This window comes from Odocoileus virginianus, chromosome 3 (assembly GCF_023699985.2).
Source record: "Odocoileus virginianus isolate 20LAN1187 ecotype Illinois chromosome 3, Ovbor_1.2, whole genome shotgun sequence".
NCBI classification, from domain to species: domain Eukaryota; kingdom Metazoa; phylum Chordata; class Mammalia; order Artiodactyla; family Cervidae; genus Odocoileus; species Odocoileus virginianus.
Genome location: NC_069676.1, coordinates 50,976,170 through 51,002,096, shown reverse-complemented (window position 1 = coordinate 51,002,096; position 25,927 = coordinate 50,976,170). Strand labels below are relative to the sequence as shown.

The 25,927-nt window shown below is 41.2% G+C and overlaps 1 long non-coding RNA gene across 1 annotated transcript in view; it reads right to left on the bottom strand.

Moving 5' to 3' along the window:
* Positions 1 to 730: 730 nt before the first annotated feature.
* Positions 731 to 25,927, bottom strand: part of LOC110149160 (uncharacterized) — a 42,427-nt gene continuing 17,230 nt past the window's right edge. Inside the window, exon 3 of the long non-coding RNA XR_002317381.2 lies at positions 731 to 1,478. This is a non-coding gene — a long non-coding RNA (uncharacterized lncRNA). The remainder of the gene's footprint in view (positions 1,479 to 25,927) is intronic.

Here is a 25,927-nt window from a genome sequence, read left to right as displayed (position 1 = left end):
CCATGTCTCCTGCACTGAGCTGCCAGGGAAGCCCTGTTTTTGTTTTTAACATTTATTCAGCTGTGCCAGGTCTTACATGTGGCATGTAGGATCTTTAGTTAAGGCATGTGAACTCTTAGGCATGCGGGATCTAGTTCCCTAACCAAGGATCAAACACAGGGCTCATGCTGGGAACTCGATGTCTTAGGCACTGGATCACCAGGGAAGTCCCTGTCATTATTGTTAATAAATGCAGAACATATCATGAGTTGCCTGGCTCATGGGAGAGACATTTGGGAGCACAATTTCCTTTAGAATCCCTAAACCAGAGGTTTAAAAGGAATTTCCACTTAAATTGTTTTGCTCAAGTGCTGAAAGACATGTTGGAAAGATTAGCCCTGTGTCAGGTTTTGATGGCAAGAACTGTGTCTTATACATATTTATATTCAAAGCACCTAGGACAGTGCACAGCCAGAGTAGATTCACTCAATCCTCTACTGGATAGGTTAAGTTCCTGAGCATCTACTGGATACCCAAATCAGTGCAAGGGTCTGAAAGAAGGAACAAAGATAAGCAAAAACAGGTGCAGTCATAGCCCTCATGGAGATGGTAGTCCCATTACAAGACTGCAAACCAAAAATTCCCAGGGAATAGGAAGATGTCAGAAAAGTCACATCATCTTTTTGGCCTCTTTAATTTTCCCACTTATGATAGACACGTAGTCATGGAGAAATCATTCTCAGTTTTAAGAAAACCAACATTATAAGACTTGCTAGTTAATGGAGTAAATGGCAGATGCTACAGTCTCAGTCTCGGAGAAGTGCCTGGTAAGAAGTGTGGCTCACTGCGGGGGAGAGTGTCCCTACTGAACAGTAAATGTGACACAATCTCCAAATAGATTTGAGATTTCTGGCTCAGATCAGTTCTGATTCCAACAGTGAGGTGCTTATAAAGGACAGCGAACGGCAGGCAGTTGTGAGGGCCGTGAGTAAGGGATATGATCCCCACAAGACTGGGTTGTAGGAGCCAGGTCCCCTAGTCTTTGAGCCCATTTGTCTCAGCCAGGTACCTGACAGTGTAGGTCATATTGCACAACTAGGAGGAAGGTAACAACTGGCCTACCCCTTTATAAACATCTCTTTTAATATTCACCCAAATTATAGAGATGGGAAAGAAGGAAAACACATTTCATTCATCTTGAGAAGACTGTCAGAAATTTCCTCTCCAGGTGATTTTAAGTACCTTGTTCCTGCAGGAAGAAGCCTATAATAGGATCAAACACTCCTCTGCTAGATTAAATCCTAATGCTTTTAAGAATGGTTAATATCAGAAGAACTTGTTGAATGCCTAGGGTTGGGCTTAGCCTCTTGAATGCCTATGATTAGAATCTTCATAGAGTCACATGGGATGCCTCAATCTTGAGATTAGGACCAGGCTACACTCAACTTCCCTCTTCTTTTTTTGTGATTTTGGTCTTTAAGCTGAAGCATCACAGAACTCTGGAAAAGGAACAGAATGAAGGTAGAATTATAAAGAGAGGCAAAAGGAACTAAAGGACATTGAGAGAGGAGATCTCAAAAAGAGTTTGAGGTCATCGTAGTTTTAAAATAGATGTGAAGAAAAATTCCAGACTGCATTATTTACTTCTAAACAGGACAATAGCTGGCTCATTTTTAATTAAAAGGTCCGCAACATTTTACATATAAGAAAATGTGCAGTTTTGTGGTCTGTATCATATAGGTTTCAGACTTGTCTGGTTTTCTCCTGGCACAGTTATAAAGGCAAGTATAAACTGAAAGCTATTTTAATAATCTTTATGGTGCAGTATATTAGATCCAATTCATTGTTTCTTACCCCATATTTATTTCCCACAGCATACCACTGCTTTTACATTAGGTATCTACCCTGTAGGGAGAAAAATGGGCCTAAAATATAAAGCTAGCCCTTTCTTTTTACAGACATCCTGTAATTAGCTTAAGTTTTCATCTCTTCACAGCAAGATCCTGCTGCACAAAAGTTCTGTTTTCTCAACATGTTTTTGCCAGATGTTTCCACACAAAAAGTGTAAAGGCAAAGTTTTTTGTGCATTAGTGCATATGACTTCATCTTTAATGACTGCCTCAAAATGCTCCCCCTCCTTAATTAAGAGAATTAGTTCCCCCTCCCCCCACCCCTCCCCACCCACCAGTTCCTGTGTCAAGAATATCTACTGTCTCTTGTCTTCACAACCTCTCAGCATTTCAGCCATGTGTGAGTGTCCTGTGTGTCCTCAGAGGGAATCAAACTTAGCTCCACTCATACTCATCCTGTATGTTTAAACTCCAAAATAAACACTTAAGCTCTTTGACTGACAAAAACTCATTCATGGCAAGTTAGCATATGAAATTGCTATTCTCTCTCCAGTTAACTGTACAGTTTTGTCTGATTAAGGGATGAGTCTACACTCTGTGTTGAAATACTGTGAGAAGTTTGCATCCATATTAGCAGTCAGGCTCTATTTTATTTCAGATAATAAGGTTTTCAGCTTTACTAGAGAATATTTCTGTGTATTCTAAAATATTTTCCATACTTATGATCTTACCTATCTCTGCCATCCATGCTGAATTTTGTAAGGTCAGTAGTGGAGATAACCTTAGGAAATCTGATTCAACCCTTTATTTGGTAGCTAGCAAAACAGAGGGAGTTGCCCCAATCATACACCTGATTAGTAAAGACATCTTGACGCTCATTCTCTATTCCACATCTGTTAATAACAGATGGCACTGAATTTTCATGTGGAAACCCAAAACTAAACAACAAAATTCCTTCATCTTTTATTAATATCAATGACAGAGGCACTGAAGATGATGCCTACATACGCTTCCAACCAGTGGCAAGTCAATGTTTTGCTCCAACTATCTCATGAGTTGGGCTGATGTAGCCACACTTTCATTTAATACACTTGGAATACAACACAACTGTAAGCTCCCAAGAGCAAGAGAAAAGTCTTTACAGTTAGATATGAGTCCAGATCGTGACTGTTACCCTTTATAGAAATGAACTTGGGCAAGTTATTCCATTTCTGAAAACCTCAGTTTTCTTATTTAAAAACCGAATTAGAAATGGGAACTTTTGCAGAGAGCTGTTGTGAGGAATGAATAGATGCGCTGATGAGCATAAGCCTAGATAGTGTAATACCTGACACAGCAAGCATCTGACATACAGCTTTTGCTATATTTGGTTAAAATCCCAAGGTTGGCAACTTCCTGAATTAAAGAGCGGAGGAGAGAAGTGGAGCAGCAGGCAGCGTCACATGTGAAACTGAGGTTTCAAGCCCAGGTTACTAGATATTTCTAGTCTTCACCAGTATCCACTTTACCTCTCCCTCCCAGATATGAGAGACACTGCATTTCCTAGCCTCCTATCTGTTAGGTGGGGCCACCACCCGGAAAAGGGTGAGACCAGTAAGTTTCCTAAGATGAAAAATATAAGGAGCTGCTGGCTTTCAGGGTCACACCAGTGCCAATCCTGTGCTTGCATGACCCAAAGAGCCTGTGCCTCCTTGGATGTCACACTAAGGGCTTCACTCCTCTCAGCCTCATCCTAACCCTGAGTAAGACCATGTGATGAGGGCTGGCCAGTAAGCTGCACGTGGAAGTGACCCTTAAGAGCCAACACCAGATGATCTCCATGCCCTTCTCCTCTGCTTCTGCAGCCGAGGAGGCCACTGGTTCCAGAAGGTGGAGCTTGGTGGCTCCGTGTTGTAGGGTCCTATGCTGGCCTACAGAGACATGGAGCATGATCGGGAAATGAACTTGTGCTCAGCCACTAAGGTTTGAGGCTTTTTTTTTTTTTTTATGTTGCTGCTGAAACAAACCTAGCCTATTTTTATCCTCATTATTACCACTAACCCAATCAAAATAAATCATTTTATTTTTGTCACTCTCCTCCTGAGAATTGAACCTAGGCAGAATGAAGTTGAAATGTTAGCCTTGGCTCTTTCTAATTGTATTTTCTCTGAACTTCAGTTTCCTTGGTCAATAAAATAGCACTAATAAGCCAAGGCTTGCAGGGGCTCTGGGTGGTGTCGGGGACAGGGGTTGGGGGTGTTGGTGCTTTTTAGTTGCCTGTAAATGGGAATGTCATTCTTAAGCTTCTCGTGAGCAGGGAATATCTCTGTATCCCTTGCACAGCGTCTTGGCATATTATGAATGTTTAACAGATGTTTATTGATGAAGTTTAAAAAAAGACTGATTTACTAGTTGTAGCAGTTTTCTACAGAGTAAAAGCTACGAGCCATCAGTCAACCAAGAAAATGGCCCAGATTTTCTCCTATGTCTCCCTGCAAATCTCTTATTCTTTCAGCCTGCATCTACTGGGTTGTCAAGATTACCTCTTTTCATCTTTGGGACATTATTAGATATTGACCCATATTGTGCCAAATTATACTTGGACCTGGATGTACATTTGCCTCCCTTACTGTTCTGACTACTGTCACTCTCCTTTCTCATCTGTTTCCCTCATTCTACTGTATTCAAAAATGGTGAAAGATTTTAAAGCTTGGCTCTTTACCAGAATGAGATATCATTCTGTACTATACTGACTCAGTGGGATTTCAGTGGGATTATATTCAAACCTTGAATAAATTGCAAAGCTCTTTTCTTAGCATTTAGGTGAAAGTTAATCTTTTCCTTCTAAATGAAGCAGATACAACGTGGAGTTTCTTGCATAGTTCTGATGAACTTTCTCACTTTAAGTTGTCGTCATCATCACCATCATTGTTCCAGCAACGTATTTATCTGGTCCTTTTACTGTGTCTGCTCTAAGTCTCCACACGCCTTGTGTCATTTATGCCCCACCACAACCTTGTGAAAGACACGCCTGTGTTAGTCCTGCTCTCCAGATGAGAAAATTGAGGCTCAGAGAGTAAGTAACTTGGACATAGAGTAACTAAATACCAGAGCTAAGTTTAAACTCAGGTTCAATTTGACTCCAGATCTTCTGATCTTACCTTGCCATTGTACTAAGCAAAAGAGAAACATGAAGGGATCTCAAAGGTAGCCCAGTTCCTTCCTGTTTCATGAAGTTTTAAAGCATATATTTGAAAAATGGCAGTGATATCTAATATTCTGAGAATTTCAATAAGGATGGGAAGTTAGGAAGAAAAATTGGTGACCCAGTCTGAAGAATTATACTTAAATAAAGCATTACTTGGAAAAATAACCCACATTTCTTTATAACCTACATTTTTAAGAGAACAGGAAGGGGAGGAGATTTGGTGAAATCATTTATTAAGAGAAAGTATTTTTTAAAAGCTATGTTTAAAGATGTACAAGAGCATTTTATATATTATGAAAATTAGATCTTTTGACTCATATTGTACTCTATTTCCCAAGTCTGTCATTTGTATTTTCTTTCTTTGTGGCATTTTCTGTATAAATTTATTTTTCATTTTTATGCTTAAAAAGGTAACTTTGGTGCTTCCTGTAACAGGGAAAGAATTTGGATGTTAAGCCTAGTTTCACAAGTCTATTTTGTGCCAATAAAGAAGGCAGGGAGCCACTGTGTAATTTGTGAGGCAATTTGCAGAAGGCTTCCTGTTAGTCTCCGGGCATCATTAAATAATAGCCATGTGCTGATCTGGCTACTTTCCATGCAAGGCCTGGAAGCCACACTATCAGCACTGACATCAGTTTGCAATGCCTGGTTGGTTAGAATAGGTGTTAACACCAGCCCATAAAACCACCGCTACTTTATGAATTTGTTGAAATGTTGAGTGATTTGCTGCTGAGAGAATTTAAGAAAGAGAAGCATGATGAAGGCTGAAAAGAGGGCAGAGGGAAAAATAAAGAAAAAAGAATAAAAGAAAAGAAATAGGAAAAAGATAAAGTTATTGAAATAAAATGGAAAAATAAAAAGGGGGAAGAAAGAATAAAAGGAAAAAAAGAAGGGAATCAAAATATAATGGATGGGTGGATAGATGGAGAGATGAGAGGAAAGAGAAGAACTAAGTGGGGAGAAATGATGGCGGGAGAGAGGGTGGAAGGAAAGAAATCAAAATATAAATCTTCAGACTAAATTTATTTCAACCACGCAAAGAGTCAGAAATCCTAGGGATGAAAGAGAATACAAAGTTCCTCTAAAGCTCTTCTTTTGCAGGAGTTAAACCTGAAGCCCAGAAATATTGAGCAAATTACCTCAAGCTCACACAGCATGTCCATAACAGAATGAGAATCAGGTTCCAGCCCAGTCTCCTGACTTCCAGTCTAATATACCTTCCTGCACACCTTTGCTTCACTGGAAACTTGCTATTGGTTTGAGTGACTTCAAACAACTTCCAACATAAATGATATTATAGCCAAAAGTGGGCCCTTTGATAGACCAGAAAATCCGACCTCATGTGATTTTTTTAGGTTGTAACATATTGTCATAACAGAATTTGACCTATGATGTATAAACATCAAAAGGCAAATGAGCTAACAGTTCCTCCCTACTTTAAAAAAATTAGAAGGGAAAGTTGTTTGCAAACTCTAATAGAAAAATGTATTTCAAAGAAAATGACTTAAGACAACTTAGGAAAAGGCCAGAGTCTTCAGTACTGTTTGGTAGAATTTTGATTTTGTGCCACAGATACTTGAGGAACATTGTGCTTTTTTCTATTGCTGTTTAGGGCCAGATAATCAAAGAGAAAGGGAAGCAGGAGGCGGATGTAATTGCAGTTGGCTTTTCATTTCAGTGAGCGTGATTTCAGTTCAAGATATGACTTTTCTAAGAAGGGGAGGGAATGGTGAGTGGTTGAACATCAAAAGGAAAAATTGTGAACAACGGGAAAACCAAAGTATTTCTCCAAATGCCCTTAAATACAGAAAAGATCCCCTTTCATGTGATGTAAATGTGCCCCTCATTCTTGCTGTCAGGAGCAGGACTGAATGAGAGATGCCTATGACTCTATGTGATCCTCTAACAGAAAAAAATAAAAGCCCCTTTGCCCTACTTAACTGGTTATTGCTTTAACTTTCTATTTTACTTTGACAGTGGGGAGCTTGCTCCATCCAATTAATTTATTTTGAATGGCACTCTGCTATATTATCTTAGCTGTTTAAGATTTGTGCCAACAAGGTCAGAGTGTTTCATTTCATCCATTCATTCAACAAATAGGTATTGAGCTAAGTGCCCACTGGGCACTGTTTTAGGTATTGAGCATACAGCACAAACACCAGATTAAAAACTTTGCCCTCACAGAGTTGGCACTCAAGTGGGTTGTTGGTAGGCAGAGATAAACCGTAAGTAAATTGGTATGAACACATAGGGTGCATTAGGAAGTAGTAAGGGCTGTAGTGCAAAATGAAACAAAGGGCTAGAGAGGGCAGGGTTAGTGGAGGAGCCTTAATTTTAGGTAGAATGAGAAAGGGTCAAGGCAGGTGGTCTCTCTGATGAGAAAAGGCTTGAGCAAAGGCCTGAAAGAGATAAGGAGACACGGGTATACAGCCCCTTGGTTCTAGTATCCATGGTGCACACCAAAATCCACAGATGCTCTAGTCCCTTATGTGAAATGATCGAATTGCAATCAGATATGGAATCCGCGGATGCTGAGGGCTGACTCTGAGGCATTGTTCAGGAGAAGGGAACGACCCTGAGGACAGGCATCCAGGTTGCGTGGCAGAAGCACTGTGAGTGAGTGAGCGGGGAAGCTCAGAGAGGTGGTACCCAGAGCTGGTAGGGCTGAGTAGCCTCTGGGAGGACTTCAGCTCTGTGAGTTAGATGAAAAGACAAGACACTGGGGATGCTTGAGCAGAGGGCATGATCCACATTTTCACACTGTCGCACTGGCTACTGGGAGGAGAAGAGCAAGAAAGGCAAGGGGGGCCACCAGAAGGGACCAAGCTAGACCAGGCAGGAGGTGGTGATTCGTGTCATGGCAGTACCGGAAGCCTGTGGCAGATCCTGACATACTGATACCAGAACTTATATAATCTGTTAACAACTTACATGTGAGGTGTGAAAGAGAGGGAGGAGTTGGGATGATTCCAAAATGGATCCGGCTGTCTTCATTCCATTACATGGTCACATAAATCTTCAATGTCCACCACAACCCTCTTCTTCTCTACCTCCACCCACCCCAGGCCCAGATGTTAGCACAAGTTGTCTGCCATTTGGGCTTATATAATCTATTCTGATTTTCCCTGAGTCCAAACTGAGTTTGAGACTGTAGTCATAACTAGATTTTTGTTGTATGTGTTTATTCTTCTTTTTCTATGGTTTCTGGAATTTTATTTATGTTTTCATGGCTTGATTGTATATGAGCTTTTGTTGTTATTTTTAAGCTAGGTTTTTTGTTGTTGTTTTCAGTGAATTTGCTCTGTAATTCAGTGTGCTTCAGTTTTGTCAGAAAATGTACATGTTGATCTCTTGGTAAAGTTTTTTTCTTGCTTACCCTGAAAAAAAAAAAAAAAGAAAAGAAAAGACCTGGGTTCAATCCCTGGGTTGGGAAGTTCCCCTGGAGAAGGGATAGGCTATCCACGCCAGTATTCTTGCCTGGAGAATGTCATGGACTGTATAGTCTATGGGGTCACAAAGAGTCAGACATGACTGAGCAACTTTCATGTTCACTTTAAACTAGAAAAGCATATGCAGGAGGAAGGAAGAGAAGGAAGGGAGGGAAGGAATGGATGGATGGATGGGGAAAGAGATAAAGGGATAGTACAGACACCATGGAGAACGATATGGAGGTTCAATTAAGAATCCACCTACAATGCAGGAGACCTGGGTTCAATCCCTTGGTTGGGAAGATCCCCTGAAGAGGGGAAAGGCTACCAACTCCAGTATTCTGGCCTGGAGAATTCCATGGAGTCCATGGGGTCGCAAAGAGTCAGACATGACTGAGCGACTTTCACTTTCACTAAAAAACTAAATATGAGGCTTCCCTGGTGGCTCAGTGATAAAGAATCCGTCTGCCAATATAGGAGACATGGGTTCAATCCCTGGTCCAGAAATATCCTACAAGCCGCAGGGCAATGAAGCCCGTGCTCTAGAGCCCGGAAGCTGCAACTACTGGAGCCCACATGCTCGAGAGTCCATGCTCCACAGTAGGAGAAGCCACTGCGCTGAGAAGTCCATCACCGCAACTGGAGAGCAGCCCCCACTTGCCGCAGCTGGAGAAGGTCCGTGCAGCAATGAAGACCTAGCACAGCCAAAAATAAGTTCAATAAATAAATAAAGGTATTTTTAAAAAACTAAGTATACAGTTACCATGCAACCCAGAAATCCCATTCCTGGGCATATATCCAGAGAAAACCATAATTCAAAGAGATATATGCACCCTGATATTCACTGAAGCACTGTTTACAATAACCAAGACATGGAAACGACCTTAATTTCCATCAGCAGACAAATGGATCAAGAAGGTGATGTGTGTGTATATATATATATATATATATATATATATATGTAGTGGAATATTAGTCAGCTGCAAAAACAAATTAAATAATGCCATTTACAACAGCATGGATGGACCTTAGAGATTATCATACTAAGTGAAGTAAGCCAGACAGAGAATGACAAATGTCATATGATATCACTTATATGTGAAATCTAAAAAATGATACAAATGAACTTATTTACAAAACAGAAATAGACCCACAGACACAGAAAACAAACTTATAGTTATAAAGGGGAAAGTGGGGGGAGACTAAGTTAGGAGGTTGGGATTAACATATGCACACTATTATGTATAAAATAGATACCCAACAAAGACTTACTGTATAGCACAGGGAACTACAGTCAGTACTTTGTAATAACCTATAAGGGAAAAGAATCTGAAAAAGAATATATTTATATATGGGTGTGTGTGTGTGTATTTGTGGTACACCTGAAACAAACACAACATTATAAATCAACTATACTTGGATTAAAAAAAATAATAAAGAGATAAAGGGAAAGAGCTGAAGTGGGTAGGAGAGAGAAAGAGAGGAAGAGAGAGAATATGAAATGGCCAAATAATAAATAGGTAATTTGAGTTGGAAAGCAAAGAAGTAAATGCAAGGAGACATCCATTGGGCAGACAGAGAAGAAGAATGTGATGGCTCAGGATAGATTCATCATTCCTCTTCGAGCTATCAAAAATATTAAGATACTCACTGCCAGTGCAGCAGTATTGTGTCCCTAAGTTGATGATTAATAGAACTTAAGGTGATGGTTCACATGAACATATCCTGAGGCAAAGCATAAAAAAAAGAAAGAACAAAATTTAAAAGACTAAGAGGAATACCTGAGGTTCAATATATGCTAATTCAGGAAAATGTTTTTACAATTTCAAGAAGGAGAACAGCAGTTTAAATGTTCTAAAAAGATAGCAAGATAGGATAAATAGTAGCACCAGGATGATGATTTTGGATGTCTTAAGTTTATCACATTGAGACCAGATTTACTAATATTTATATATTCATGCTCCATATCCTTGTATGATAGCTTTTAAGAATGTATATAGTAGAAAAGCAGAAAAGTAACAAGTGAAGGAATCACAGCAAAGAGAAAATATTGAGAAGAAAATAAAACCAAGGATAAAATTAATGAACAATCACTAATTTCCCTAACAAAAAGAAAAAAGAAATGCAAAGATGAAGTTCACAGAGTCATTAGAGATAATCAGTAGGTTTGATTTTGAGCTCCCTACCAACCAAAGAGGAAAATATGTATAAAAACCTACAGTTTCTATAATATTAAAACAAACCAGCACTACTGCAGAACCTAAGAGTAAAATCTGAAGAAACTATGTTCTGAGGAGCCACATAATATGGATCAAGACTTTGACAACATTCTTTCAACAAATACAATAACACGTTTTATAGAACCAGTTTCTTCTTAGACTCTTAATAAGTTGTTCATCTTTTCTACTTCTTAAGGAAAACATCTTAATTCTGATAACTTTCATTTCATATCAGTTTTTTTTAGAACAATTACAAATACACCATAAAATAATCCTTGACACTATGGTAACCATTGGAACTGGCTGTTTTGTATCCACCAGTTAATGGGATAAAAGGGCAACAGTTTCTGGGCATAATTTCTGCAGATATTTTATGTGAAACAACAATGTTTCTGCAACTTCTGCTATTTGACCTGTGTCAGGCAAGTTTGGAAACAAATCCATTTGACAGATCTGCTATGATTAGGACTGAATGAACACCTCCTGATTGGGACTAAAGCCAGGACTGTTGGTTCCACTGTGGGTGTTCTTGGGCTGGGACAGTTTTGGAGGTCACCCTCATTAGTATCAATATGGCCACCTAATTTGTCCCTCACTTATTCAACCGTTACAAATGTGCTTGAAACTGAGCTCATTTACAACCTAAATGCATGTGTGGGACAGCAGGCAGAGCACAGTGCTAATTTGGGTATTGTGTTTTAGGGGCAACAAATGGTATGTTAATATTTTATTCATCTTCAAATCAACTGTAAATTGTGCATCCTCGTATAGCTCCTCCTCAGGCAAATGAGGAAGTCTCAGTCGTTAAAATGAATGTACAAAAATCAAAATGACAATTATCTTCCTGCAAGATATCATCTCTTTCCACTGGATGGTCAGTATGGGGGGGGGGTGCTCGCAGCCCCTCCAAAAGTCGCCTGTCCTCTGCTCTTGCTCCCTCTCCCCCCTTTCTTGTGCCTGTGCAGACATCTGAGCTGCCCGAGAAAACACTTTCACTTCTGCTGGGGAAATTACAGCGTGCTTCTTTAGAGGGTAGAGAAAAAGGAGAAAACTTAGATCTTCTGACACCAAATCACTGGACATTGAAAAGTCAGTAATCTGTCAAGACCAACAAAACCATAAAATGCCCACGTATCTCAGAGAAGCACCGAGGCATAAATAGGGGAGGGATCAAAAGAGTTCCAGAAGGGGAAGAGAAGGAAAGACTAAGAGATGATGACAAGCCACTCTACTGGCTTGTCCTTGTTGAAGTCCTTGTTGAACATCAGGAAGTGCATGGCACCAGATTTCATATATATATTAGTTTCCACTAGGGCCTGACTCTGGGAATATCTGCTGAATCAGTAGCTCTGAACTGAACCAGAAAACTCACCCAAATTAAGAGAGTAATGGTATCAGTCAGGGTCACTCCAGAAACTTATAGCCGAGAAGAAGAATCCTCTGATGTGAATTTTTCTCGTCTTGTGAAATTCCCTGCTTCATGTTCAAAGCAAAGACCACGTGGACAGTCATGATTTGTCCATCAAGGGCTGTACAGTTGTCTTCCTCTAGAGAAAGAGTCTGCATCACCTCTAAACTAGACTTCATTCTTCTGCTGTTTCAGAGTGTTAGCCCAGAAAGGGGCCAGCTTCCATGAGCAGGGCTGCAGAAGAAGGTGTAATTGATGTCCCACAGATCCTAACTTGGATAAGCACTTAGTGAATGCCTACTTTGTGCAAGAATGGAGAGAAAGCACAGCCCCTACCCTCCTGGGACTTTCATTGCAGCTTCACGAGAATTTTCTCAGGGCTCCTTCTGTCTCAAAACAGAGAAGGCTTCTCAGAGCCTGCTCCAGTCAAGTGTCAGAGAAGGAAGGTAAGTAGTCTTTTCATTCCCATTCCACAGCTGGCTAAAGTGAGTTCTAACAAAGTCAGGTTACTTGCTAAGGGTCACCCAGAGGTCAGAGCTTCAGAAAAAAATTATCACAAGATTGATGTCATGTGCTGGGTAGTTTAAACTAAAAAGGAAGAAAACATTCGTATCTAAAAAAGAAATGGGTTGTTCTGAGTTTCTCAGTTTCATTTATTCAGCAAGTAGGTGCCAGGTGCTATTCTGGCAATGGGGGATATAGCAAAACTCACATGGTGCTAGATAAGAGAGCCAGACAAAGCATTTAAAAAATATTTAATGTGTCAGATGAAAAATACTATGAAGAAAGCAAAAACACTGGGGATAAAGCATGCTGGGAGGAGGCTGTGTATAGAGAGTAGGGGGTGGTGCTTCTCTGAGGAGGTGACATTTGAACAGAGATCTCAAGAAAGGGAAGGGGTTCATTATGTGGTATCTGGGGAACTCGGAGCAGGGGAAGAGCAAGTAGAAAGGAAGGTGTCTGTCAAGGTTGAGGAGCAGCATGGCAGGAGCTCAAAGGACTTGGGGCGGTGGGGAGAGGCAGCCAACGTGGCAGCCAGGGTCTGGCTTTGATGCTGAGTGAGATGGGGAGCCGTTGAGAGTAGTAAGCCAAGGAGGACTTGCCACAACCTGGGTTAGTTTAACAGGATCCCTCTGGTGTGTGCACAGATTGTAGTGAGGCAAGTGTGAAGCAGGGAGGTAGCCAGGAAGCCAATGCTGAAACTGATCCTGTAAATGAAAGATGGTGAAGCCCTGGGTGAGGGTGGAACAGAAGGGCTGGTGAAGGTGGTCATTTCACTGTGGATTCCCAACATGAAATCTGTAGAACTGGCTGGAGGGTGGAATATGGGGTGTGAGAGAAAAAGAGGCTTACAGATCAGAAAACTTAGATGAGCTGTTAATCCCTTACAGCTTCATATTCCATGATACCCATCAGGGCCAAGGAAAACACCCTTCTCTTGGATGCTGGTCCCTTTGGCCTAACAAGATGACTGTTTAGTCCTGGTTCCACCCATTACTAGGTGAGAGACCAGGGCACATGAAGGATACTCTCCGCTCCTCAGGATCTTGGCTGAGAATTAAGGATGGTCGTTTCTGCTCTCCCTACTTCAAAAGGAGTCATTGAACAAAACTAGAGTTTGGGCAACTCAGGTTTAGGGATTATTAGTTACATCATTAGCACCTTCAGAGTTAATTTTATGAGTCAGCTGAATTACCTTTGGGGTATCATTAATAGATCCCAGGAAGCTCCCCTGCCCAGAAGACTCCTTCTAACTGCCTCTCGGGATGAAAGAATTTCACAACTAGCCTGATTCTTCCCTGTTCAGGCATCATGGACCCCAGACATCCTCCTTTAAAACAGAAACTCTTGAGCTACCATCAGTCACTTGCCATTTTAGGTGAATTTACATCACGTCTCTGCCATGATAGCTGGCTTAAGTTTGAATGGGAGGAAGGAAAGAATAAATATGGGGCAGAAATGTGACAGTTGGGGGGTTGCTGAGTATACTGTGGGCAGATTGAGAAGATTCCTTGTGGGGAGAACCTCTGAAAATAAACTCTGTCAATGGTGAAATATAATCCAGACTTGCCTCACATCATAGTGTTTGTCTCATCTAATAAAAAATGAAGTCCTACAAGGGTACCATCTTGGAACAGTTATAACCAGTAGCCACACCAGCCAAATTGCTTTAGAAAAATGTTGAATTTGTGGAGAATAACATGCCATTTGTTAAAGAATATGCCTGCAATGCAGGAGACCCTGTTTTTATTCCTGGGTTGGGAAGATCCACTGGAAAAAGGATAGGCTACCCACTCCAGTACTCTTGGGCTCCCCTTGGGGCTCAGCTGGTCAAGAGTCTGCTTGCAATGCGGGAGACCTGGGTTTGATCCCTAGGTTGGGAAGATTCCCTGGAGAAGGGAAAGGCTACCCACTCCAGTATTCTGGCCAAGAGAATTCCATGGACTGTATAGTCCATGGGGTCGCAAAGTGTCAGACACGGACTGAGCCACTTTCCCCCTTTCACTTTCACTTTCAACATGCCTCAGTGGCCCCTTTGGCTTGCCTTGTTTAAATAAACTTGCCCCAAGCACCTCACACTTCTCTGATTATGAATGTCCCTGCTTTACCTCAGCCTTTTAAAGAGCCCTTCCCCTCTAAATATTTCTGGAATTGCCAAGGGTACTGAAATGTGACCAGAACTAATTTGGTTGAGTGTCCCCATCGTGGCGGGAACCCATAGATCCAGGCTTCAGTTCTTCCACACAGACTCCCCCTCAGGACTAGACATCTGTCCCCAGCCCCATGGCCGTCACAGAGGCCACCGCCTGCAATCCCGGTAAGTTTGAAATGCCTGCCAGTTCCCTAAACTGGAAGCGACTGTCACCTGCCCACTCAGCAAGGTGAGAGGAGGACACACGGGCGACATCCAGCTAGAAGTTCCACCGCAGATTTGCTGAGCTCAGCTGTCATAGTAGCCCAGGGCAGGGCTTCCCCACTGGAGGTGCGGAGAGCCACGCAGGGCACCTCTCAGCCCACACCCTGGCGGCTCTCCCTGGGCGCCGTGTCTCCAAGCTTGAAGCTCTGCTCTTGCCTTTGCGGCCACTGTCATCTCCTCAGGGAGAATCACCTCTGTGCCCAAGCCAAGATAAGTGAGACTCAAAGGCAGAGGACGTCATGCTGTAGTGCACTCATCCAGGGCCCCCCTGCAAAGTTGCTTGAGGGCCAACGTGTGCCTATCATTATAGGGTATCATTCCTCCAAATGATAGAGAAACACTATGGCATGAGACAAATCTGGATAATATTTTACCCACAGTCCCTTTCACCAAGGCTGCAGGTAGGCCCCGGCAGCCCAGGTCAGGACAAGTTCTGGGCTCAGTTGAGAGACTAACTGTAATCCCCGCTCTCCACACCTATCAACCTTTACTCCTGGAATTGCAGCGCCGGTTTCATTCTTCTCTGGAGGCACCTGTTCCTCCACATCTGTCCTCTACCAGGGAGCACCTCATTTTGCAGAAGTCAGTTTGCAATTGCATTGGTAGGCAGGATTCCAGTCTTTTCTCTGGACATTCCTAAGCCCTCCTGTTGAAAATCAGCAGAAACAGATGAAGGTGTTGGGGAAGAGAGTGGACTAACTCCCTCTGAGAAGCTCCAGGGCCACAGTTTATGTCTGGTCCTGGATTATTGTTGTTCAGTCGCTAAGTCATATCCAACTCTTTACAACCCCATGGATTGCAGCACACCAGGCTTCCCTTCCTTCACTATCTCCTGGAGTTTGCTCAAACTCGTATCCATTGAGTTGGTGATGCTATCTAACCATTTCATTCTCTGTCGCCCCCCTTCTCCTTTTGCCTTCAACCTTTCCCAGCATCAGGGTTTTTTCCAGTGAGTCAGCTCTTTGCATCAGATGGCCATGTCTGGTCTTGGATACTGTGGTCCTAAACTATGTCTGAATCTTTTCTCTCTTCTCCTCTGAAAAGACACCAAACATTACATCCCATGAAGACACAAAGACTAAAACCTCCTCTCTTTTCCCCACATCTCTGCTCAAGGAACATTGTACATGATTGAATTCAAGACACACTTAGCTGTTACTAATGAATGGTCAACTGGAAGTTCCTAACTGGAAGTCAGAATTATTCACAAGTTCAAAATGGGGATGTATTTTTAGTGGTTGCATGTAGATGTTCAACAGCGCTAAACAGGATGGGACCTGGTGGTCCAGTGGTTAAGACTGCACTCCCACTGCAGGAGGTGTGGGTTTGATAACTGGTCAGGGAACTAAGATCCTATGCACAGAACAGTCAAAAAAAAAAAAAAAGAATTTATAAAATAAAATATTTGTAGTAGAATAAAAATGAAAAGGTAATTTACCAGAATTTGTTGCATGCAGCTAAAGCTGCTCCATGCAACTGAGTAGAGTGTAGAAAAGAAGGCGAAGTCGCTCAGTTGTGTCTGAGTCTTTGCGACCCCACGGACTGTAGCCTACCAGGCCCCTCCATCCATTGGATTTTCCAGGCAAGAGTACTGGAGTGGGTTGCCATTTCGTTCTCCAGGGGACCTTCCTGACCCAGGGATCGAACCTGGGTCTCGCTCATTGTAGGCAGACGCTGTTACCATCGAGCCACCAGGGAAGTCCTAATAGAGTGTGGAGTCTTAAATAAGATATGAAAACAAATAATGGACACTAGCATAAGATTTTGTAAAATTTGAACAAAATCTGTACTTTAGTTAATAATACTGTATCACTTGTTAATTTCCTGTGTGTTTTTAACAATGTAGTGGTCATGATTTTTGATGGCATCATTCAATCTTATGGATGCAACATAATTTATTTAACCATTCTCCCATTGGTTGAGATTAGGGTGCTTTCTAGTTTTTACTAGCACACAATGCCCCTCTTATTCTTAGAGAGGTGGGATGTATTGTTAGGAATGGAACTTCCAAGGGTATATATTTGGCATTTGGGAGTATAATGCCGTGCAGACAGCTAGTTGTGATGTGGTACCAGGTTCTAGGTGGGTGACTAGCCTAGAGAATGAGCAGCTACACATGGTTCAGCTTCAGCTTTTGTTTCTAATGGGAGGAATCCATTATCCAGTTCTTAATGTTCTTCTACCTTAAGTCAGGTACATAACCTTGTCAAATCACAACTACCTGCCTTGGTTCCCTTTTTCAGAAAACAAGGTTAATCTCGTCAGTTTTGTAAACTATAAACTATTGCACAAGGATAAGGTATTAGTTTAATTATGTAAGGTGCTTATAGGGCTAAGGGAATTCATTAGTGCTCTGCATCAGATGGTTGGTTTTGACTTCTGGATCCATCATTCATTACTTATTATTATGTAACTTAGGAAAGTTACTTAACTTCTCTTTTCCTCCATTTCCTCATCGATCATATGAATGCAAAGCACCTCATAGGTGAGCATTAGATAAGATAATGCCCTTAAAGTATGTAGCAAGTTACTATTATCATTGTTGCTTATTATTAAGCAATGAATTTAGACTCAGTGTGTTTGAAGCTCTTTGGAAGTCCCTGGCTTTCTGTTGAATGTTCTTAAAGCACTGACGGTGTGAGTACATCCGTATCATGTAATTACAAACGTTATCAGAATACCAAGGTTACTTTATTCAAAAGGCCTAAGCAAATTAGTAAAACCAGTGTTTTTCAAAATGTGTGCCTGAAAGATATCAGTTCTGCAGGGACCTGACAGGAAACAGCGTAGTAATCAGAATGGACAGGGCAATTGGGAATTTCAAGATTGCCACCACCAACACCCACCCCCCCCTCCCACCCACCTCTAGCCAAGAACATAGCTTTGCTTTCATGGTGAAAAATTGTTTGCCATCATCAGTTAAAAAATTGTTAGCTGATGAGCAAAACCATTTCTCCACGGACCCAAAAGTGGACCTCATTCCCAGGTCCATGCAGTTAGGTGTTACCATGTGACCCTGTAGGCATTGTAGTCTCTGTCTCAAGCACCCACCTCTGCCCCTCCTGCATGAAAGCAGCCCTCAGCAGGATGCAAACAAATGTGTGTGCTTGTGTCCCCTACAGCCTTCCAAAAACAAATGTGTGTGTTTGTGTCCCCATACAACCTTCCAGAACCTCACTGTAGCTTGTCATCCCCTGGACTGGAGCACATCAAGCGAGGAAGAGTTGTACCACAGGGTGGGAAGGGCAGAAATTGCCAACAGGAAGGATCTTGTGTACCCTAGCATTAAGTTTGCTTTTTACCCAAAGAGTAGAAGGCAAGCCTTCATGGAGTTTTGGAAAGAATATGACCTGGTATATATAAGCCCTGCCCTCAGCTGACCAGTATTTCAGCTTTCAATCACCATGTGAATCACTGGTCCTACCTGGTTAGTTTCTCTGTAGAGTCTCCTATGGAAATTCACTCCTGATTGAGACGGTATCTTCAGGGTATGATCAGCAGCTAACCCCAAGGCACCTCATGAGGCAGCACTGATAACCTTGGTGAATTTGCTGTGGCTTTTAATGCTAATCCAAGCCAGGATCAGAACCTTGAATCTGTCAGCCCACATATCTTTCTCCCTGTCAAACTTACATTGAGTTCAAGTGATCAACATATGAAGTCAGAAGCTCATCATAGTAACTGTCAATGAAAAACATAATTGCCACATGTGAGCTGTCTCCACTGATATACTTACTTTGGAATAACATAACAATAATTATGATGGTTGTCATTTATTCACAATGTGCTGAGCATAGCGTGAAGCACTCAGCGTGATAACCTTGTTTAGTCCTCACCACAAGCCTGTCAGATCGGAACTGTGGTTAAGCCCCTTTTACAGAGAAAGTCAGAGGTTATGTAACTTATAATATGACAAATCTAGTAGGCAGTAGAGCCAGGAACTGAACCACGTGGTATAAACCAGAGTTGGGGCTCCTAACTGCTACACCATAATGTCCCATAGAAGGCATATATGCTCAGAAGGCTGCTAGTAGACAAATCCATAGAGAAAGGATAGCAGAAAATCCAGTTTTCAGGTGTATCCATTTCATAGAAGAGTGATATCACCAGCAGATCTTCAGCTCACAAAGTCCTTTGGTTACAACCCTCCATCCAACTCCACAGTGACTGTGGCCTTGCCACTCAAACGAGGATTCCCAAAACCTGTTACCCCCTAGATGGGGTCTGAGAAAGCACTACTGAGTTTTGTTTTACCAACACTTTTCCCTATGCATCTGGTCTTATCTGCCATTCTTTCCCATTAGATGACTGCATCTATTTCATGTAAATTTCATAGTCAAACTATGAGGGGTAATTCCTTCCACCCCACCCCAGCATCAGGGCAGTCCCCAAATATGATTAATCATCCCTATCTAGTAAGATGCAAAGTGTTTCAGAATCTCTATTTGTATCCTCACTTAAAAAAATTTTTTTTTAAGGAAAGAAAAGAAATAAGCCATATCTGGAGTAGAATGGCCAATAAGAACACAATTTGTCCCATTAAATAGTGAAAATCCTTAACTCAGTGTAGACTAGGGCTTTCCTCAAGGGTTAGGCATGTTCACTGGGGAGAGTGTCTCAACTTTTGAACTCCTTCAAAGAAAGCAGAAATGAAGGAATACACCTGCTTTGGTAAACAAGACTGGGTCCTTATGATTTATGAATTACATGCCCTAGAACAAGTCAGATCCTACATCCACTAACATACATGCTCCTCTATCCAAAGAGCAAGCAAGGTACTATTGGTGGAGTCTTCATGGTGAACCAAGCTGAGGGGAGGCAGTAATCACAGGAACCCCACAGGTTAGCCCCAGATACACAGCCATTCAGTACCCTCCAAGAGCTTGTACATCTCTAAGAATAACTCACTTGGCCCTTTAAGACAGTATTTGACCCACGAATTAGTGTACCATAAAGTTCTAATAAAATTTGTTTTTTCAAAGTGCTGTTTTAATGAACAGTTGAATTATCACATAGAAGTTTAAAAATTAGTCAGAAGAGTCTTACAATCAAGTCCTTTAAACTCTGCCCTCCCTTGCTCACTTGACTACTCTTGGTAACAATCTAAATGAACTTCTCACCTAGTATGGAACACATGTATTCTTACAAAACAAACATTAATGGGCTAACTCTTCTGCTTTATTATTTTAGCTCATTTGTATCAATGTATCAACATTCCAAAGAAAATAGAAAGCATATGTTGTTGGTTTCTAATAACTTTTTTCTTTTTCATTATTATTGTTGACATAATTCACATAATGTAAACTTCACCACTTTTTAAAGTACAAGTCAATGAGTTCCAGTATATTCATAGTTTTGTACAATCAGCCCCACTATCTATTACCAGAGCATTTCCATCAGCCCAACAATAAAACCTCTCCTTTTAACAGTAACTCACAATTCCCTTCTTCCTAATCCACCTGGCAACCACTAATCAACCTTCTTTCTCAATGGACCTGCCTATTCTGGACATTTAATATAAGTGGAATCATATAATATGTGGCCTTTTATGTCTGTCTTCTTTCAATTAACATAGGGTATTAAAGATTCATCCATCTTATAGTATTTATCAAGCAGTAGTATATTCTCTTTTATCACTGAATAAACTTCTGTTGAATGGATATACTACATTTTGTTTATCCATTCATTGGTTGATGGGCATTTGGGTTATTTCCACTTTTTGGCTATTATGAATAATTCTGTTCTGAACAGCCATGTGTAAGCTTTTGTGTGAACATATGTCTTTATTTCTACCAAGAAGTAGAATTGCTGGGTTATATGGCAGCTCTATGTTTAACCTTTTAAGGAACTTCCACGCTGGGTGAACCATTTTATAATCCCATCAACAAAGCTTGAGAATTCCAATTTCTCCACACCCTTACCAGCACTTATTATTTTCCTTTATTTCTTCTTAATTCTAGCTATCCTAGTGGGTTTGAAGTGATATGTCTTGTGTTTTTTATTTGCATTTACCTAGTGACTAACGATACTGAGCATTTTTATGTGTTTATTGACAGTTCATCTTTAGAGAACTGTCTATTTAATTCATTTGGCTATTTTTAACATAAAATTGTCTTTTTATTGTGCTATGCTGTGCTGCTGTGCTGTTGTGTCTGACTCTTTGTGACCCCATGGACTGTAGCCTGCCAGTCTCCTCTGTCCATGGAATTTTTCAGGCAAGAATACTGTAGTGGGTTGCCATTTCCTACTCCAGGAGATCTTCCCAACCCAAGGAGTAAGCCCGCATCTCCTGCATTGGCAGGAGGATTCTTTACCACTTTATCACCTTTACTACTGAATTGAAAACACATGATTTTCAAATATTTCTTCCATTTTTGTGAGTTGTCCTTTCATTTTCTTCATTATGTTCTTCAAAGCAGAAAAAAAATTTTTTTATTTTGATGGGGTCCATGTTATCAATTTTTTTCCCCATTTGTTTACGCTATTAGTGTCATATCAAGAAACTATTGCCTCATCCAAGGATATGGAGATTTACACTTGTGTTTTCTTCTAAGTGTTTTATAGTTTTAGCTCATATAGCTAATTTTTGTTCCATTTTGGGTTAATTTTTGTCTATGATATGAAGTAGTAGGGATCTAACTTTATTCTTCTATACTATATATGGCTATCCAGTTGTCCCAGCACCACTTGTTGAAAAGATTATTCTTTCTTTATTGAACAGTCTTGACATTCTTGGCAAAAATCAGTTGTTCACAGATATATAGCTTCCTGGATTCTCAGTTGATCCAACTATCTCTCCTTATGCCAGTCCACACTATCTTGATTACTGTGACCTCGTAGGAAGTTCTGAGTTCAGGAATCATGATTCCTCTAACTTCACTCTCCTTTTAAGAGTATTTTGCTACTCCTGGTTAATAACTTTTTAAAATATTAAAAATGAAGCTGCAACTCACTAAAGAAAGAAAATGTCAAGCAGGCACTGTGACCTGTGCTTGTTATGTACAACTTTCAGAAATGTTTATTCCACATGCTGGATTGATTTAATGTGAAAGTCACTTCTTCTTTGGAGCCTTTCCTCAAACTCTTTTTCTAAGAAAACCAGTAACTTCTTCATTCATACACTGTATATATATCTACCAGCATCTGGAACTGGAACACAATATTTGTTTCTATGTCTATTCCACGCACCCCCCATTAAACTATAGCCCCATGGAGGACTAAAACCACACTTGTCTAATTTGCCTCTGGATCCCCAAAGTCATGTCCTAAGTAGATGGCCAGTATGTATTTGTTGTAAAGAGAGAAGACAATAATGACAGAAGGGTGGATACTTAAGAAGGTTAAAGGGAAGCAAGAATGGATGAGAAAGAAAAAAGAAATAGGTGCTAAGTCGTTTCAGGCATGTCCAACTCTTTGTGACCCTTTCAACTGTAGCCTGCCACACTCCTCTGTCCATGGGGATTCTCAGGCAAGAATACTGGAGTGGGTTGCCATGCCCTCCTCCAGGGGGTCTTCCTGACCCAGGGATCGAACCCTCGTCTCCTGCAGCTCCTGCTGCTCCTGCCTTGCAGGCGAATTCTTTACCGCTGAGCTATCAGGAAAGCCCAAAGAAATAGGTAACACTTACAAAATGTTTATAATGTTCCAGGCATTGTTTTAAGAGGCATTATTTCATGTATTCATTCACACAGCAACCCTAGGAAATAAGTTGCTCTTATAATCCCCATTTCACAGATGAAAACATGAGTCACAGAGTTCAACAATTTGCCCAAAGTCACACAGCTATCAGGTAGCCTAGGGTAGTCTAGCTCCTTGGCCATGTTCTAAAATACTGTGCCAGGCTGCCTCTCAAATAAAGACTGATAAAACAGAGATCCTTGAACTCTGCTTTTAGATTTTGATTCAGTAGGTTTTTGGTGGTACCCAGATATCTGTACTTTTAAACAGATTCTCAAATAATTTGGTGGAAAGCTCAGTTGGAAACCAATGCATTAAGGAGTGGCCAAATCAAACACTGTGGAGGGTCAAAGCAAGGAGGATTCTGTTGAGATGTCACACTTGGGAGGAAACACTAGGAAAAGTAAGAGAAAACTGGGTATGAGTAAAGATGAGGGAGGAAGAAAATACAAGCTACTGGTAGTCTAACCAAGAAGTAGAACTAACCAAGCATCAGCCACCCCTCCCTTGGACCCCAGCTGGCCCTTGACTATGACTGTGTGGCATATCCTGCAATGACATGTACCTTCTACCAAGTCCTCATCATACCTAGAATCATAGGATTTCAGAGTGTCCTATGAGCAAATGAATAAACCATAAGGGCAAATAGGAACAAATAGTAAGAGAAAGAACTAACATTTATTTACTGCTTATTATGTGCCAGGCTGTGTTCCAGATGCTTTATATATAAGAGTTCAATTTGCATAACAATCCTAGGAGGCAGGTCCTATTGTCTTCCCTCATTTTACAGGTAAAGAACCTGAGTTACACACAGGTTAAGGAGCCTGTAAAAGTCACATGGTAAGAAATGGCAGAGCCAGATTCAAACCTAGGCAGTTTTGCACCAGAGCTCATACTCTTAGACTGCTTCTAGAAGGGAGAGGAAAAGAAGGAATGAAAGATGAAACCATTAATGGGATCAAATTTTCAGGAGAAATGTATACCAAGCCCTCTGAGGCCCACTGATGCTGGCCCCACCCTGGCAGGAATGTTCAAAAGACCGAGGGAGCCCAAAGGGCACTCAGCCCCCTCCCCTAAGAGACTATGGGAGCCACCACAGATGGCTGGTCATTTGGACCTCCACGGCAATGGAGACAAGCCAAGACTGTTCCAAGTTTCTAAAACTCCCAAATAAGGGCTAACTGAGTCTCTTTTTGGTAAATTTCATTAAAGAAACAGCTATCACAAAAAGGGGGTATTTGTCCTGAGTTATCTCAGTAAGGGAAAATGACTTTTTAAATTTACCATTACTTTTGTAGCGAGGAAAGTCTGAATGATGCTATCAGGGGCTCTGAAGGACTTTTATTTCTGCAGATGTTGAAACATGTATGATGTCTGGAGGATGAACTTTCACATCTGAAATTTGGGTCTTTAGAAACACTGCTTTGCTGTGTTTCCTGATGGTGACTGAGAGCCAGCTGCAAGTGGGTTACATCAAGGGCAGGGATTGTTGAGCTCTGCACTGTAGACATTTTAGGCTGGATAGTTCTTTGTTGTGGGGACTGTCTTGTGCACTGTGGGATGTTTGGCAGCATCCCTGGTATCTAGCCACCAGATACCAATGAGATTCCCCCTTCCAGCTATGATAACCAGTCATTGCCAACTGGGCAAAAGTTAGCCGCAAATGACAACTACTGATCTAGGAGAAACCATTATAATTAATGGCTCCTCCATGATCTCTTCAAGCTTTGCATGAAATGTTCACTTTTTAATCACAGTACTTCAAATACTTGGGTGTTATCCCTAAAACAAATTTATAAACAAAATATATTTAGTAGTGGGATATGAATATGTTTGTGTCCTTGGAAGAGCGAGAGGAGGCAATATGTTCTTGGTGATAGTAAATTGGTAGTACTATTACTATTATTATTATTAGCTATTACTAACTGTAATTAGTGTCAAGTACTGTGCTAAAATTAGCATAAGTAATCTCATTGAATCCTCACAACAGCCCTAAGAAGGAATCTAGTCATTATGCCTATTTAATAGACTGGGAAACTGGGTAACTGGGTCAAGATCACCCAGCTAGAAGCATCAGAGCCAGTGTTCTTTGTAGTTCTTCCCTAATCCAAGCCAGTTTCTTTCTCTTAGCATCATCTTTGTCATCTCACAGGAAGCTCAGACTATATCTATCTGCCCCACCTGACACCAACTCTTGCTTATCCTTTAAATCTCAACCTCCTTCCTCCAGGACCTTCCCTGTTCCCTGACTTCACCCTCTGACTTCCTATGCTCCTGTCATACCCTGTACACATCTTTACTATTGTATTTACTGCATTATGTCATCTCTTTGTGTTTCTGACCCCTCTTCACTGGGAGAGCTTTGAGGGTCAGAAGCTTCCCTTATTTATTTCTATCTCCAGTGATTTACATATAGTACAATAGGAGCCAAATGGCAGAAAGTGAAAAGGAAACTAAAGAGCCTGTTGATGAAGGTGAAAAGAGAGGGTGAAAAAACCGGCTTAAAACTCAACATTAAAGAAACTAAAATCATGGCATCTAGTTCCATCATTTTAATGGCAAATAAAAAAGGAAAAAGTGGAAGCAGTGACAGATTTTATTTTCTTGGGTTCCAAAATCACTGCAGGCTGACTGTAGCCCTGAAATTAAAAGACACTTACTCCTTGGAAGAAAAGCTATGACCAACCTAGATAGCATATTAAAAAGCAGAGACAGCACTTTATCAACAAAGGTCTGAATAGTCAAAGCCATGGTTTTTCCAGTAGTCATGTATGGATGTGAGAGTTGGACCATAAAGAAGGCTGAGCACTGAAGAACTGATTCTTTCAAATTGCTGAAGAAGACTCTTGAGAGTCCCCTGGACAGCAAGGAGATCAAACCAGTCCATCCTGAAGGAAATCAGTCCGGAATACTCATTAGAAGGACTGATGCCAAAGCTGAAGCTCCAATACTGTGCCCACCTGATTCGAAGAGCCAACTCATTGGCAAAGACCTTGAGGCTGGGAAAGATTGAAGGCAAAAGGAGCAGAGGGCAGCAGAGGGTGAGATGGTTAAATAGCATCACTGACTCAGTGAATGTGAGTTTGAGCAAACTCTGGGAAATAGTGAAGCACAGGGAAGGCTGGTGTTCTGCAGTCCACGGAGTTGCAAAGTGTCGGATATGACTTAGCGACTGAACAATAAAAGGAGCCAAATAAATATGGGCTGTCTAGTAAAAACTTCACAGTCGGAACAGGATTACTTCTGTTTGGGTTGAAAGACA